This window comes from Nicotiana tabacum, chromosome 18 (genome assembly GCF_000715075.1).
Source record: "Nicotiana tabacum cultivar K326 chromosome 18, ASM71507v2, whole genome shotgun sequence".
In the NCBI taxonomy this organism is placed as follows: Eukaryota; Viridiplantae; Streptophyta; class Magnoliopsida; order Solanales; family Solanaceae; genus Nicotiana; species Nicotiana tabacum.
The window spans coordinates 158,576,151-158,592,100 of NC_134097.1; positions in this window are offsets into that span (position 1 = coordinate 158,576,151).

Here is a 15,950-nt window from a genome sequence, read left to right on the forward strand (position 1 = left end):
AAAACCAGTAATAATCGGCGGACTTGTATTGTTCTCTTGGTGTGGAATTGAATAAATATAATTTGCCTCCTCTGTATTTATTTGGTCATTTGCTAGTATTCATGATTTTGCTGTAAGATTCTGTAGCTTCTATTTTCAGTTGGAAAATAAGCTGTTTGAGAAAAATGTGAATTTCGTTAATTTTAATTCCAATTGCCTTATTAGTCGATAGGCTGCTTGGTTAGCATTTACATTGGTTGGGTTGTTTGTTAGTCTTAGGAAGATACAAAATTGGATTGGGATTAAAACAAATATGATCTGTTGGTTCGAGCTGTGAGCACGTGATTTTTACCTTACGAAAACTACTCCAAAATAAATCAAAAAAATAAAATAAATTTCTTTTACTGTGTAATTTTTGAATTTGCGTGGTGTTAAACACTTGTGTTATGTCCGTAAGTGTTTACTTTGTCATAATAAAATGAAAAAATAAAATAAAATACATATTGCATGCATATAGGATTTAATTATGCATTTAAAAGATAATTTAAATAAAATCACAAAAAATATGCAATAGTTCTATTTTAAATATTCCACTGTGTGATTGATGTCTTGTCTATGTGTTAAATAATTGTTATAGAGTAATTAATATATTTTTGAAGTTAAAATTGTTTTATAATTAAAATTAGAAATTTAAATTAGAAAAAATGAAAAAAAATGTATATATATACAAAATCGGACCTGGATTAAAATCCAGGCCCAAATGAATTAATTCCCCCCCACAGCCCAATCCAGATGACCATGTCCGGTCCAATTCAGCTACGCCAAACGACGTCGTTTGGTGATCATTCATCAAGGGCCGTTAGATTAGATCAATTTAACGGCTGAGATACACTACCCTTACCCGTAACCCGACCCTTTGACCCAATCCAGGCCGACCCTGAACTTAGACCAAACGACGACGTTTGGTTAAGTGGATTGATCTCAACTGTGCATCTTAATTGATCCAACAGATGAGATCAATCCACCCCACCCCTATATAAAGACTAAACCCCTACCCCGGCCCCTAACCAAACACCCCCCCCTCTCACTGTTCATCATCGTTCCCAAACTCACCACTAACCCTAGCCGCCCTAGGATCCCACCGCCTGAAACCCGGCGGCATCAACGCCATCGATCACCAAAATAACACCCTAGAATCCCCTGAACATCCTCTACACAGATCTAACATTGGTTTCCTTCGAATCAGGCCCCAACTCTTCGAATCTTAAATCGAAGGTTGGCCTGAAAACCTTATCTTCTCCGATGACCTCCAAAATAACACTACAGTTTCTCCTAAATTCCCTCACCAAGGATCTGTTAGTTGCATGGTTCGAATCATACTGGAACTACTCGAATCTTTATTTGAAGATTCGAGTACAACCTGACCTTATCCCAACCTACTTCAAACTCACACCAGTTACCCCCTGACCTCCCTCGTGCCTAGAACATCTTTGGTTTCCCTCGAATCTAACCAGAAATGAGTAAATCTCAAATCGAACTTTCAAGAACCCTAAAAATACCAGACTTCTGGATTTTTGTCCAAATTGATTAAAAGATTGAGGTTTAATCGACCTTAGTCGAAGTATTTTCAGTGGAAAATACTTCGATTAAGGTCTGTTTGATTTCAAACAAAATACGAATCCAAGTTGAGTCCAAGTCGGAATGTATTTGAAAGGTCAGAGGTATTTTTTCTATTTCTCATGTGTATTCTATGTGTATTATATTTTTGTTTTCATTAGTCTGTTTAATTTTTCATAATTTTCTAGTCAATTTTGTTATACTGTCCCCTACCCGTCTACTTGATTCCTAAAGTGAAATGTTTCTGTTGGTTATGTTTGTTTACAATGTGTGTAATCGACTCGATTAAGTTCGTCGATTAGTTACATTATGAATCCTCGTTTATGATAATACATTGTAATAACCTGCTCACCTGTTTTGATTGACTATTATCATGTTGTTGTAATCAGTTAGTTAGTCCTTGCTAATTAGTTGGTTCTTGTTTAATAAGTCAGAAAGTTTATCAAACATTTGAGTATTAATTTCTGAGCAGTTGGTTTCAGGCAGTGTCAGTATACTGACAATGCCCCTGCATTCATACATATTTCAAATTTAGTTTGAATTGTTCTGTTGAATTCTGTGTGATGTTGTTGAGATGTTAGGTAAATTCAATTTCACAATTGTTGGGTAGATACAACTGTGTTAGGAACTTAAGAGAATTGGTATTAGCTGTTTTAAATCAGGTTAATAATTAGGTTTGAACAGATTTTTAAATCTGTTTCATAATAGATTTTGATCTTGTATTAATGGGCAGTAATAACAGTAGGATTTCAGGGCATTTCTGGGAATGAAACGGTAAAAAACAGTGTTAGTGCTAGTGTGCTGGAAGTGGAATGTAATGGCTATAATTTAAGATACTAATGGGAAACAAAAGGTAATGGGGCTGCTTAAAATCAGGATAGGATCATATAAAGTATTAAAAAGTAGTTTGTAGTGGAACTTTATGTTTTTTAAAAAAGAATAAAGGGGTTCAAGAAGCACTAAAAAGTATAGGACCAGCCCTGTATAAATACAGGGAGCTGGACAGCTTAATAGGGAGGGACTTGAAGAGAGTTTGAGAAATTTTAGGAGAGGAGAAGAAGAAAAAATCTGATTTAGGAACCTTTTCAGACAGAAAAGAAAGGAAAGAGAGAAAATCAGTAGTTCAAAAGAAAATCTGACTTAGCAGATTTTAAGAGAGTGAAAAGTCAGATTTGAGTGTGGAAAATCAAGCAGAAAAATCAAATTCCTTTCGGAATCTGAATAGGAAGAAGAAACATAAAAGAAACAAAGAGAACAGTCACACACACACACACAGATACAACAGCAGAAATAGAAAAATCAGAAAAATGGGAATTTGAAACTGAAAAGAAACTGAAATCTGAAATATTGTTCTTTTGTTGAATCTGTTCAACTTTATTTGATTCCATTGTTCAGTTAAAATCTGCAGTGTCTTTTAAAAATATCGTCACTGTTCATTTGGGTTCCCCGGATCCTGTTTGTTGCTCAAATCTGCTGAATTATTTGGCATATTCTGCTGAATTTATTACTGCTGCAACTGCTGAAATTTACTCCTTCTACCTTCATTTTCAGGTTCATATCTCTTAAACTTTATGTTGGAAAGAGATTCAACATGACAAATAAATGAAATTTTAAATTGTAATATTGCCTCCTATCGTTTAAGTTTAAACATTTAAGTTTCAACTTTGATTTCATGTTGGATAGCCAGTAGTGAGTTCGACTTGATGGCTACAAGTTGATTGTCTTATTTTTTCACTTTGTAATAATGTTATCCATGCTGAAATTTTGTTAGTTTAGTTATCTTTGAGTTGTGTAAATAGGAAGCATGGCAGAAAGTTGGCTTTATTTACACTTTACGGTATTATTAGATAGGTATAGCATAATATGGAAATATCAAAGAAAATATGCTATTAGTTTATTTTGTTATTTAATTAATTGTTGTTTAAAGCTAGATGATGATTGGTTGCAATTAGCTATCTTTTGGCATAACATTGGTTGTGTTCCTAATCTATAGTTGAAAGACGAGTTAGTATAATCCGTTATGTTCACGATGTCAAATATGGTAAGTAATATTGCATGCAATATCATTTTATTAAGTCAATTAGACTTGTTCTCTTTCTTAATAATAAAAGGGTTTAGGAACTTATACGGTGTGAAAGTTAATAGTTGTAATAATTCACATAGATTTAGAATCAAATGGGTTTGATTATATATATAACTCAATCATAGGCATAATTAATTAAATTAATTTCGCCTATTGGATCAAAACAAGTATATGAGAATAAGATGAGATGTGTGAACACAAATTGCAAAACTTTATATCAATGGTAATTAGGAATAGAACTTGCACTAATTAATAATAATAAAAGTTCTTGAAAAATATTCTTTCCTTTATAATTCATTTTCAGTTTCATATACAATTCATTCTTTGGCATATATATGTTATATTTGTCAAAAATAGCATTAATCATATTTTTATTCTGTTCTTTGAATTTGAATAGTTGGAATGAATATAATTTATACTCGGAAATTATCGACGGGCAACCTTTAATAGATTGTGAATTCTTTTCAAAGAATTCAAATGCCTCTAAAATGGGAGTTCTCATGATTTTCACATAAAAAATGTATGAATATAATAAACAATTTGTGAAAAATCCATAATACCATTACAAGTATTTTGCGCAATTAGGGATGCGTTCGCGTACCCTGATTATATTTTAAAAAAGCAAACTCGGATTATGCGTACGCGCAATTTCGAGCGAATATTGAAGAAAAGGATTTTTCCAAAGGTGTTAAATAATTTCATATAACCCGAGGTGTGCAGTTCATTATCTAAACAAAAGGGGTGATGATGTTCCTGATTTTATTTTTTTATTTTCGAATATATATTTTATAAAAAACTATAACATGGACAAATTTATTGTGTACACGTACGCGTGGCACGATCCTCGGTAATTATAAAAATATATAATACGAATATACGTACGCGTAATTCGTCCCTATAATCGTAAACAATAAGTAAAAAGCAGTAATAAAATCATGCAATAAAAACGTATTTAGTAAAATCAAGATAATTAAGCCAATAATAAAAACAGTTAAGCGACCGTGCTAGAACCACGGAATTCGGAAATGTCTAACACCTTCTTCCGGATTAACAGAATTCCTTACTCAGGATTTCTGGTTCGCAGAATAATAAACAGAGTCATATTCTCCTCGATTCAGGGATTAAAATTGGTGACTTGGGACGCCTTAAAATTCCCAGGTGGCGACTCTGAAATAATTAAATAAATCCCGTTTCGACTGTCCGTTAATTGGAGAAAACTCTCTTGTACCCTCTCGGGTATGTAAAAAAGGAGGTGCGACACGAGCCATTTCATATACAAATTGATAAAGCAATTAAGTCATGAAGCTAACATATTTTTCATTTTGCAAAATAATCACTTATGAACATCCTTAGTTTGTTTTGGCTGAGTAAAGTAATTCGAGGTACGCCATGTTGAATAAAATCCCAAAACTCATGGCCCTCATTTAATTAATTTTAACTCTTTAGAAATTGAAATTTGTCATTTTTATTAAATAAGTCATGGCCCTCAGATAATTAATACTAACTCTTTTATAATCGGGGTTTTCCATCAATTGAATTTTTCATGGCCTCCACAAATTTCTTTTGTTATTTTGAACGACCGAAGTTTGCTTTAGACCCAATTTAGATTAGTATTGTGATTATGTATACGCTCGCATAACATAATTGCAAATTTAACTCTTTAAAAAAAGGGACTCGAGGGATGCGTTCGCGCAGTTTCAAACTAAAATTTTCTTAAATAAAGTACGTTATGAATTATGGATACGTACGCGTGACATGATTTTTGACGCTTCAAAACAAAAGAGTATACGTACACGTAACTCAATTCTTTAATTACGAATAATCAAGTGATTTTTTTTTAAAAAAAAAAGTGGTCAAAGTAAAATGCATGTAGGATATTAAATAATTTAAGCCAAGTATAAACTGTTAAGCGACCGTGCTAAAACCATGGAATTCGGGAATGCCTAACACCTTCTCCCGGGTTAACAGAATTCCTTACCCGGTCTTCTGGTTTCGCAGACTTAAAACTGAGTCAACCTTCCTCGATTTGGGATTTAAAACAAACCGGTGACTTGGGACACCATAAATTATCCCCAGTGGCGACTCTGAATAAAATAAATAATCCCGTTTCGATTGTCACTTAAACTAAAAAAACTCCCTTATACCCCATCTCGGGTAAAAAAGGAGGTGTGATAGCTCTGGCGACTCTGTTGGGGACCGAACCCAGAATCTCTGGTTCAGGGTTCAAGAATTTTAGCTTAGAATAATTGTTATATTTGGCTTTATTTTTTTATCTAGTTTTATTCACATGTTTGTACTTAATGTGCGACATTTTGCTTTTTACCGCTTTGATATTATCTGAACTGTATATATAAACTATTATGAAACCCTTCTTATTTCTGAGTCTTCTGAATTTATGGTGCACACGTGCGTGTGGCCCACCTTTCTGTTAGAAGTCATACCAAATAGAACGAAGTTGGGCCAAGTAACTAGGCCGGGTAGACTTTCGTACTCCCGGTACGTTGCCCCCACTCCGGCTCAAGTTGTCCGCTTGGGTAAGCCAGGTCTAGAACAGTATACCCCAGATTTTACACTTAGAATAACTCAGCTTCATGCCGGATCCCTAGTAGGAACGTTTGTTTGCATCATGTGCATTTGACTTCGGAGACTCAACACAGGGGTTGGGTCTGTCTAGGACAAGTGTACCCGAAATGAAAAGACCATCCTGATGCATCTTACTTGCTACTTGTGCATTCATTTGTTTCAGATTTGCATGTTGACCAGCTTATAGGAAAAAGTTAGAAAAGGAAAATCAATATGAGGACCAAGAAAGAAAATTGGTTGTTTTCGAAAAAGAAAAACAATTTCCAAAATATTTAAAAATACTACCGAAATTTTGAAAAAAAAAAAGAAAAATTTTGTGTTTCTTTTAAGAGTGGTCTTTTTATTACGAACTACGTAAGTTTGATTCTCGCGGGATGTGAGATACATAGGCAACCCATATCGGGTTCAACTATTTTTAAAAAAAAATAAAAATAAAAAATAAATAGATAATAAATAAATAAAATGTGGGTACATAAATGTCATTGTGTTGTCATAAGTAAGGCGATGACATTCTTGTCTAAAATATGCCGAATGTCCCCAAAAGGGTGCCGGAAGGCTATTTTTGCAAGAACAACCGCCTTTGGTTGTTTTTTTTTCAAAAAAAAAATTGCCGGCTAGTAAACACAACCTTTGAATCTTCTTCATCGAAGTGTTTTTTTCTTTATACGAATTTTTTTTAGAAATATTAATGATTTTTTTCAAAATGAGTCTTGATTTTGGGTTTTTAAATTAAAATCGCTCACAGGTACAAAATGAGCACCATCCAAAACCCACCGTTCACAGATATAGATGAGTTTCTATTTCGGCTTCAGATGTGGTGGTACGAGTTAGGAGGATATGGTCAGAAATGGGTCATTATGTATTTGGGAGCTCTCACAGATATTATGAAAGTTAAACCACACGATGATTTGATTACGACGCTAGTGACTTTTTGGGACCCTGTTCACAATGTCTTTCGCTTCTCTGATTTCGAGCTTACTCCCACATTAGAAGAAATAGCTGGATATTCCGGTTTTGACGGAGATTTGAGAAACCAGAATCTTATATTCCCAAAGGCTCCCTCAGTACACCGATCTTTGGTCTTCTGAATATCAGTAATCAAATCAGAAAAAGCAACGTTGTCAAAGGGTGTTGTTCTTTCAACTTCCTATATTCAAGGTTCGGAAAGCCGTATGGATTTGAAATTCATGAAAAGGGCCTTACTAACAAACAAAACAAGGACACCTGGCAGATTCACCGTCGCTTCGCTTTCATGGTGGCTTTTCTGGGAATCATGGTCTTTCCAAACAAAGAGCGGACGATTGATATTCGCATAGCCAGAGTCGTACAAGTCCTCACTGCCAAAGAACATCACACTCTTGCCCCAATTATTCTCTCAGACATTTATCGGGCGTTGACTTTGTGTAAATTCGGGGCAAAATTCTTCGAAGGTTGCAATATTTTGTTGCAAATGTGGTTGACTGAACATCTCCGACATCACCCCAAGTTCATACAGTATGGTCCAAGCAAGGACAATTTCATCGAGACTTATGAAGAAAGAATAAAAGATTATAAATCTCTAGAAGGGGTGGAAGCCTGGATATCCCATTTAAGATCTTTAATGGCAAGTCAAATTGAGTGGACTTTGGGATGGCTCCTGGTAAGAGTGGTGATACACATGTCAAACTTAAAGAGTTATTTGTTGCTGTTGGGTTTAAGAAGTGTCCAGCCGTATGCACCACAGAGAGTTCTAAGACAGCTAGGGAGATACCAAATGGTTCCTGATGATGAAGATTTGAGTGTGCAAGTAATTGAGCTACACCTCGAAGCCACTCTCCCTGAGGCTTTAATCCAGCGGATTTGGAATAGTTGTCGATACTTGAAAGATGATACCCAAGTTCCAGATCCTGTGAAAGGTGAGATAAATCCGGGTTATGCTAGGTGGTTTGAGAAAAGATCCCGTGTGGATGATGCACCAGAACCTGACCCTAGAAGGCCCATAAAAAGACTGCATGTTCAAGCCTTTGATGACAAAATCCAAGAACGGTTGGCTTGGGGTGAAAAGGAAAAAGGGTACAAAGCAACTATTCATGCCTTAGAAGAAAGCCTGAGGAACCTCAATTTGGAGAAAGACTTACAAGCACAAGAAGCAGAAGGTGAAAAGAAGAGCCCGGTTAGCGAGAATAAAACTCTCCGCGCTCAGTTTCAACAGATGAAGAAAGCCTCCGAAGCGCCAGTGAGAAGTTGGAAAGATCAAAAAATCATTTCCAATCTGATGGAAAAAATGCAATATTATGACTCCATCTTGACAAAGACTGAAAAGGCGTTAGACAAAGCTAAGGAAAAAATCATACAGTTAAATGAGGAGGCCAAATCTAGTAAGGAACGTCAAATAATGAGATGTGAAGAAGAAATGGCTCAATTCAAGAGAGAGAATGACCATTGGATACATTCAGAAACTCAACTCCATGCACAGTTGGAAGAAATGAGAAGGTACAATAGAGAACATCAGCACGCAGATATTGATAGGGAGAGAGCACAGGCAAGACTCGATCAGGCCAGACTTCGGGCTCAATTGGAGTCGGCTTTAGATCGCGAAGGCCACATAAGAGATATAGCCACCACTCGCCAACAGCAGTTACAAAACCAAGACCAGAATCTCCAGGACTTAAGATCACAAATCCATGATTTGGCTGTTTACACCTCTCAAAGTTATGTGAACTGCCAAGGGATAGATTATGAGAGGTTTCTAGATCATGCACCTACTTTTTCCCGTCATCTTGCAATGGAGTTAGAGAGGATGTACCATACACTTGGAGGTCAGCCGGGTCAAGCCCCACCATGAGCAGATGTTCCAGTGATTAAAAGCAAAAGATTGCGGAGTGAAGCGTGGTCATAGTTGTTGGAACTTTTCATATAATAGTCATGTTTTAGTTTAAGTCCATGTTGAGTCTTTTAAACCATTTTTTTTAAAATTATTATCCAAATGTAATGTCATTTTTGTCTTTGTACTGTTTCGTTTGTTAAAATAAATAACAGTAATAATAATTGTTTCCGCCAGAACTATGCTCGGTCTGATTCATGCGGGGTCATGATACGTAGGCAATCTCCATAGGATTCGACCATAACCAAAAGAAAAGAATAAAATGAATAAAGGGGGAGAGGAATAAAAGATAGGCGTGAGTGACAATAAAAGGGAAAGGTTAGGAAGAGCTGGGATGACATAAGCAACCGAGCAAATACATAGTAGAAATGACTAATTGACTAGGTGCATTGCATCCCTATGTATGGTTGTTTATTTGTTAAAACTCTAATCACTAACAAGTTTGGTTGTTGTTATCAGAATTCAAGTAGTTAGTACACCTAAGCATACTGGCAACCCATCCCTATCAAACCAGATCCAAAGGAGAAATAATCATGTCTATCCCAGATGTAGACACCAGTGTCATTGAAGGAAAAGAGTTGGACGTTAATGCCATAAAAGAAGAGATGTACAAATTAAAACAACAAATGGCCGAAATGTATCAGGCCTGGGCTAAAGGACAACCGCCATCCACCTATCCGGCTAACCCTACCTTCACTCCACCACCAGCTCAAACTCAGGATCATCCAGCCACCGATCTATCCCCGAGCTTTCCCATTTACCAACACTACTGGGACACCACTTCTCATTCACCACAATATCCACCCCCTAAACCGATTCCATACCCCCTCCACCAGTAACTCCTGTCTTCGTAGCATCTCCACCAGCTACACTCCACAAATCTCCTATAGAGCCTATGTTCCAGGCCCAGGACAACCAATACTACCCCTCATAGCCCACTTTCAAAGCTCCAAAAACCCTTTCCTATACTCCTTACTTTAACCTCCCGATAGAAGCTGATAAACCAGGCAAAAATACCGAATAGGAGGAGATGTTCAGGAAAGTTAAAAGCTTAGAACAATCATTCAGAGACATGCGGGGGTTGGGAGGGCAAGTCAGCGTGGCCTACAAAGACCTATGTCTGTTCCTGAATGTGTAATTACCGGCAGGTTTCAAGATGCCCAAGTTCGATCTATACAACGGGCACGACGATCCAGTAGCCCACTTGAGGGGTTTTTGCAGCAAGATGAGGGGAGCTGGAGGAAAAGATGAATTGTTAATGGCTTACTTCAGTCAGAGTTTGAGTGGATCAGCATTGGAATGGTATACCCGCCAAGACCATGGGAGATGGTACACATGGGATGATCTGGCGCAAGCATTTGCTTGTCACTTCTAATACAATCTTGAGATCATTCCAGATCGACTGTCCTTGACTAAACTTGAGAAGAAGCACAGTGAAAGCTTCAGAGAATATGGTTTCAGATGGAGGGAGCAAGCAGCAAGAGTAGATCCCCCAATGAAGGAAAGTGAGATGGTAGATTACTTCCTACAGGCTTTGGAACCTACTTATTATGGCCATTTGGTCTCAGCTGTGGGAAAGTCATTCAACAAAGTAGTAAATATGGGGGGCATGGTAGAAGAAAGCCTCAAGTCGAATAAAATTATGAGCTATTCGGCTATCAAAGCAACTACTCAGGCTATTCAGGGCGGCATAAGAGGGATTGGGAAGAAGAAGAGAGAGGAAGCAGCAATGGTTGATTCAGGAACTTGGTCCGGATCCAGAGGTTCGCCTTACCACTACAATCAACCTCGATCCCACCAACAAACTTATCACCACAATCCATCCCCAACACTACTATCCCCCACCAGAACCTCATTTTTTCGTCCACCATACACAAGCATACAACCAACCTCCTGCCACACTCAATGGCGTGCTCCTGTCCTACCAAATACTTATCCACATCCACGAGCCTACCAAAACACTCCCGGACCAAGTTTCAGGCCTAGTCAAGCATTCAAGGGTGAAAGGTTGCAGAAAAAGAAAACCTTTACTCCGTTGGGAGAATCATACACTAGTCTGTTCCACAAGCTTAAACAACTAGATATGCTAAGGCCGATACATTCCAAACTGCCAAATCCTCCTCCAAAGAATCTTGACTATACTGTCAGCTGTGAGTATTGTTCTGGTACTCCGGGTCATGATACAGAAAAATGCTGGCATTTGAAAAGTGTGATGCATGAGCTTATTGATACCAATAGAATTGAAGTTCAAGATCCCGAAGAACCCAATATCAACAGGAATCCGATGCTAGCCCATCATGAGGCAAATATGGTTGAAATAGTGCATGCGGAGGGAGAACCCAAGAAGCCATCACAGACCGTCATGATGATTCGGTCTAGTGAAGTCAAGACAGATGAACAATCAGCAGATGAGAAGTTGGTGCTCAAGCAGAGCAAAAAGAGTGTTGAGCCATCTGTGGCAGTTGAGAAGGGGCCTTTAAGCAAATTTGCAACGAAACAGGAAGGGGTGAAGGTGATTGTACCAGGAGTGGCCAACAAACCCATCATAATCGTGGAAGGAGCCCGCGCAGATCAGGTTATTATCAAGCCAGTAACCCAGTTACCAATAATCAACAGCAAGGCTATTCCATGGAATTACGAACGGGTAATGGTGATGTACAAAGGGAAGGAAGTCAAAGAAGAAATCTGTGAAGTATAGGGTTTGACTCGCTCGGGAAGGTGTTTTACTCCCGAGGAGTTAAGAAGAGCTAAAAATAATCCAGTGCTAGTAAAAAGAGTCGTAACTGAAGAAGAAGCAGAAGAATTCTTGAGGAAGATGAAGCTACATGACTACTCTATCGTGGAACAATTAAGAAATACGCCTGCTCAAATTTCCCTATTATCATTATTGATCCATTCGGATGAGCACCGTCAAACTTTAATGAAGATCTTGAATGAGGCACACCTTCCCGATAAGATCTCCGTGAATCACTTAGAAAAAATAGCCAACAAAATCTTCAAAGTAAACAGAGTCACATTCTCCGATGATGAATTGCCTGTAGAAGGTACTGAGCACAACAAAGTTCTTTACCTCATATTAAAATGTGAGAACTCTGTGGTGACCCAGGTATTGGTCGACAACGGGTCAAGCGCAAACATCTATCCTCTCTCCACTCTAAGCAAGTTTAAAATAGAAGATGAGAGGATCCATAAGAACAGTATTTGCATGCGGGGATTTAACGACGGAGGTAAAGATTTAGTTGGGGACATAGTACTAGAACTGACGATAGGGCCAGTTGAGTTCACAATGGAGTTTCAGGTGCTGGATATAGTTGTTTCCTATAATTTACTGTTGGGGAGACCATGGATCCATGCCGCTAAAGCAGTCCCATCAACACTACACCAGGTAGTCAAATTTGAATGGGATAGACAAGAAATAGTTGTACATGGGGAAGATAGTTTATGTGCTCGCAACAATGCCATTGTACCAGTCATTGAAGTGGAAGATGACCAGGGACCATGGGTCTACCAGGATTCTGACACGATGTTGGTAGAGAAAGTTCCGGAGGGGAAATACATTCCAAATCCAAAGATAACTGCCGCACAAGTCATGGTAGCCTATGAGATGTTGAAGAATGGTTTGTACTCGGTAAAGGTTTGGGCTCGTCTTTGCAAGGCATCATACAGCCGGTGTCTCTTCCCAAAAACTTGGGAACATTTGGTTTGGGATTCAAGCCCACTGCCGCAGACATAAGAAAGGCCAGAAAGCTAAAACAGAAGGCATGGGTCCTTCCAAAGCCAGTCCCACATTTTTCCAAATCATTTGTCAAGTCCGGTACCAGAAGTCGCCCAATAAAAACAATTCCTAATTCTATGATTAATCCTGACGAGGAGTTAATTGAAAGATTTGAAAAGTTTTTTGACGGTGTGAACATGGTGGAAAGTGGTGAAGGTCCTAGCAACGCAGAAATTCAATTTGTTGGGCCAGAAACAAAGCTTAATAATTGGAAAGTCACTCCTCTCCCCATTCGAAAGGAGTTTTGGTAGTTTATTTTGATTTTCCTTCAGTTTGTCTGGATCATTCCAGGGTTGTAATCCAGATTTTTATCTTTCAGTATGTTTGAAGTGTGCAAACCTTGTTATCTTTCATCATTCAATGAAATGCAGTTTCCCTTTCTTTATCATTCCTGATAATTTTTCTTTTGTTTTTCTTTTCTTTTCTGTACAGTTCTTTTTACGCTAGCTCTAATGATATGGCATGCATAAGGAATCCTCAGCCCAGTCTTAAAAATCAATCTGATTCCAAAATAATAGTTCAAGAAGTAGATTGTGATTACGGATTAGAATACAATGAGGGTGAGACCTTCGAAGAGATTAGTAAGGAGTTAATTCACTTCGAAGAAAAATCCAAACCCAACCTGAATGAAACAGAAACCATCAATTTAGGGGACACAGATAATGTCAGAGAGACTAAAATAAGTGTCCATCTCGAGCCAAAGATCCGGGAAGAGTTAATCAAAGCACTCATCGAATACAAAGAAGTTTTTGCATGGTCGTATGCCGACATGCCGGGTTTGAGCACTGATTTAGTGGTCCACAAATTGCCTATTGATCTAGCATTTCCTCCTGTCAAGCAAAAGTTAAGGAAATTCAAAACTGATATGAGTGTGAAGATTAAAGAAGAAATCACCAAGCAGTTGGATGCAAAGGTTATTCGGGTCACTCGATATCCTGTTTGGTTGGCTAATGTCGTACTTGTGCCAAAAAAGGATGGCAAGATCAGAGTATGCGTCGATTACTGCAATCTCAACAAAGCAAGTCCGAAGGATAACTTCCCACTACCCAATATCCATATTTTGATCGATAATTGTGCCAAGCATAGGATTGGATCTTTTGTGGATTGTTATGCAGGGTATCATCAGATTCTAATGGATGAAGAAGATGCAGAAAAGACAGCATTCATCACACCATGGGGAACTTATTGCTACCGGGTAATGTCATTTGGTTTGAAGAACGCCGGGGCAACTTACATGAGAGCAATGACTACGGTGTTTCATGATATGATACATAAGGAGATTGAGGTATACGTGGATGATGTGATAATAAAGTCAAAGCGTCAAGCCGACCACGTTGGGGATTTGAGGAAATTCTTCTTGAGACTTCGCAGGTACAACCTCATGCTTAACCCTGCCAAGTGCGCATTTGGTGTTCCATTCAGAAAGCTGTTGGGATTCATAGTCAGCCGGTAAGGCATCGAGTTGGACCCATCAAAGATCAAAGCCATCCAAGAATTTCCACCTCCGAGGAACAAGACTGAAGTGATGAGTCTGTTAGGGAGGTTGAACTACATCAACAAGTTTATTGCTCAGCTCACGACAACTTGTGAGCCTATTTTCAAATTGCTGAAGAAGGATGTTGCGGTCAAGTAGACTGATGAGTGTCAAGAAGCATTTGATAAGATAAAACGATACTTGTCAAACCCACCCGTGCTGGTTCCGCCAGAACCAAGAAGACCTTTGATTCTTTACTTGACAGTTTTGGAAAATTCATTTGGTTGTGTACTGGGGCAGCATGACATCACCGGAAGAAAGGAACAGGCCATCTATTATCTTAGCAAGAAGTTCACGGCTTATGAGGTTAAGTACACTCATCTGGAAAGGACATGTTGTGCCCTAACTTAGGTGGATCAGAAATTGAAACATTACTTGTCATCCTACACTACTTACCTCATTTCGTGCTTGGATCCGTTGAAGTATATCTTTCAAAAGCCTATGCCGACAGGGAGACTTGTGAAGTGGCAGATATTGCTCACAGAGTTTGACATCATCTATGTGACTCGGACTGCGATGAAAGCCCAAGCATTGGCCGATCATTTAGCCAAAAACCTGGTCGATGAAGATTACGAGCCATTGAGAACTTATTTTCCCGATGAAGAAGTGATGCATATCGATGAACTGGAGCAAATTGAAAAACCAGGCTGGAAACTTTTCTTTGATGGGGCTGCCAACATGAAAGGAGTCAGAATAGGAGCTGTGCTTATTTTTGAAACATGGCATCACTATCCTGTTACGGCTCAACTTCGGTTTTATTGCACCAACAATATGGTTGAGTATGAAGCCTGTATTTTGTGTCTAAGGCTAGCTGCAGACATAGATATCGAGGAAGTCTTGGTCTTGGGAGACTCGGATCTTCTGGTATATCAAATTCAAGGAGAATAGGAAATGCGAGATTTGAAGCTCATACCGTACCGACAATGTTTGCATGATCTTTGTCAATGGTTTCGATCAGTGGAGTTCAGGCATATTCCAAGGGTCTATAATAAGGGCCGATGCTTTGGCTACCCTGGCATCAATGTTGCACCATCCGGACAAAGCTTATGTCGATCCTCTGCATATTCAAGTCCGAGATCAGCATGCTTACTGTAACATGAATGAAGAAGAACTTGATGGTGAACCATGGTTCCACGATATCAAGGAGTACATCAGAATGGGGATATATCTAGCGCAAGCCACAGGGGGATCAAAAGAGAACAATTCGATGGTTGGCAAATGGATTCTTATTAAGTGGAGGAGTTTTGTATAAGAGAACACCAGACCTTGGATTATTATGATGCATAGATGGTAGACAAGCTACGGCTGTCATGTCCGAAGTACATTCGGGAGTCTGCGGACCACATATGAGTGGATATGTGTTGGCAAAGAAAATTCTCCGAGCAGGCTATTATTGGCTTACCATGGAGCGAGATTGTATCAATTTTGTGCGCAAATGTCATCAGTGCCAGATACACGGTGATTTGATTCATTCTCCACCATCGAAATTGCACACAATGTTGTCACCATGGCCCTT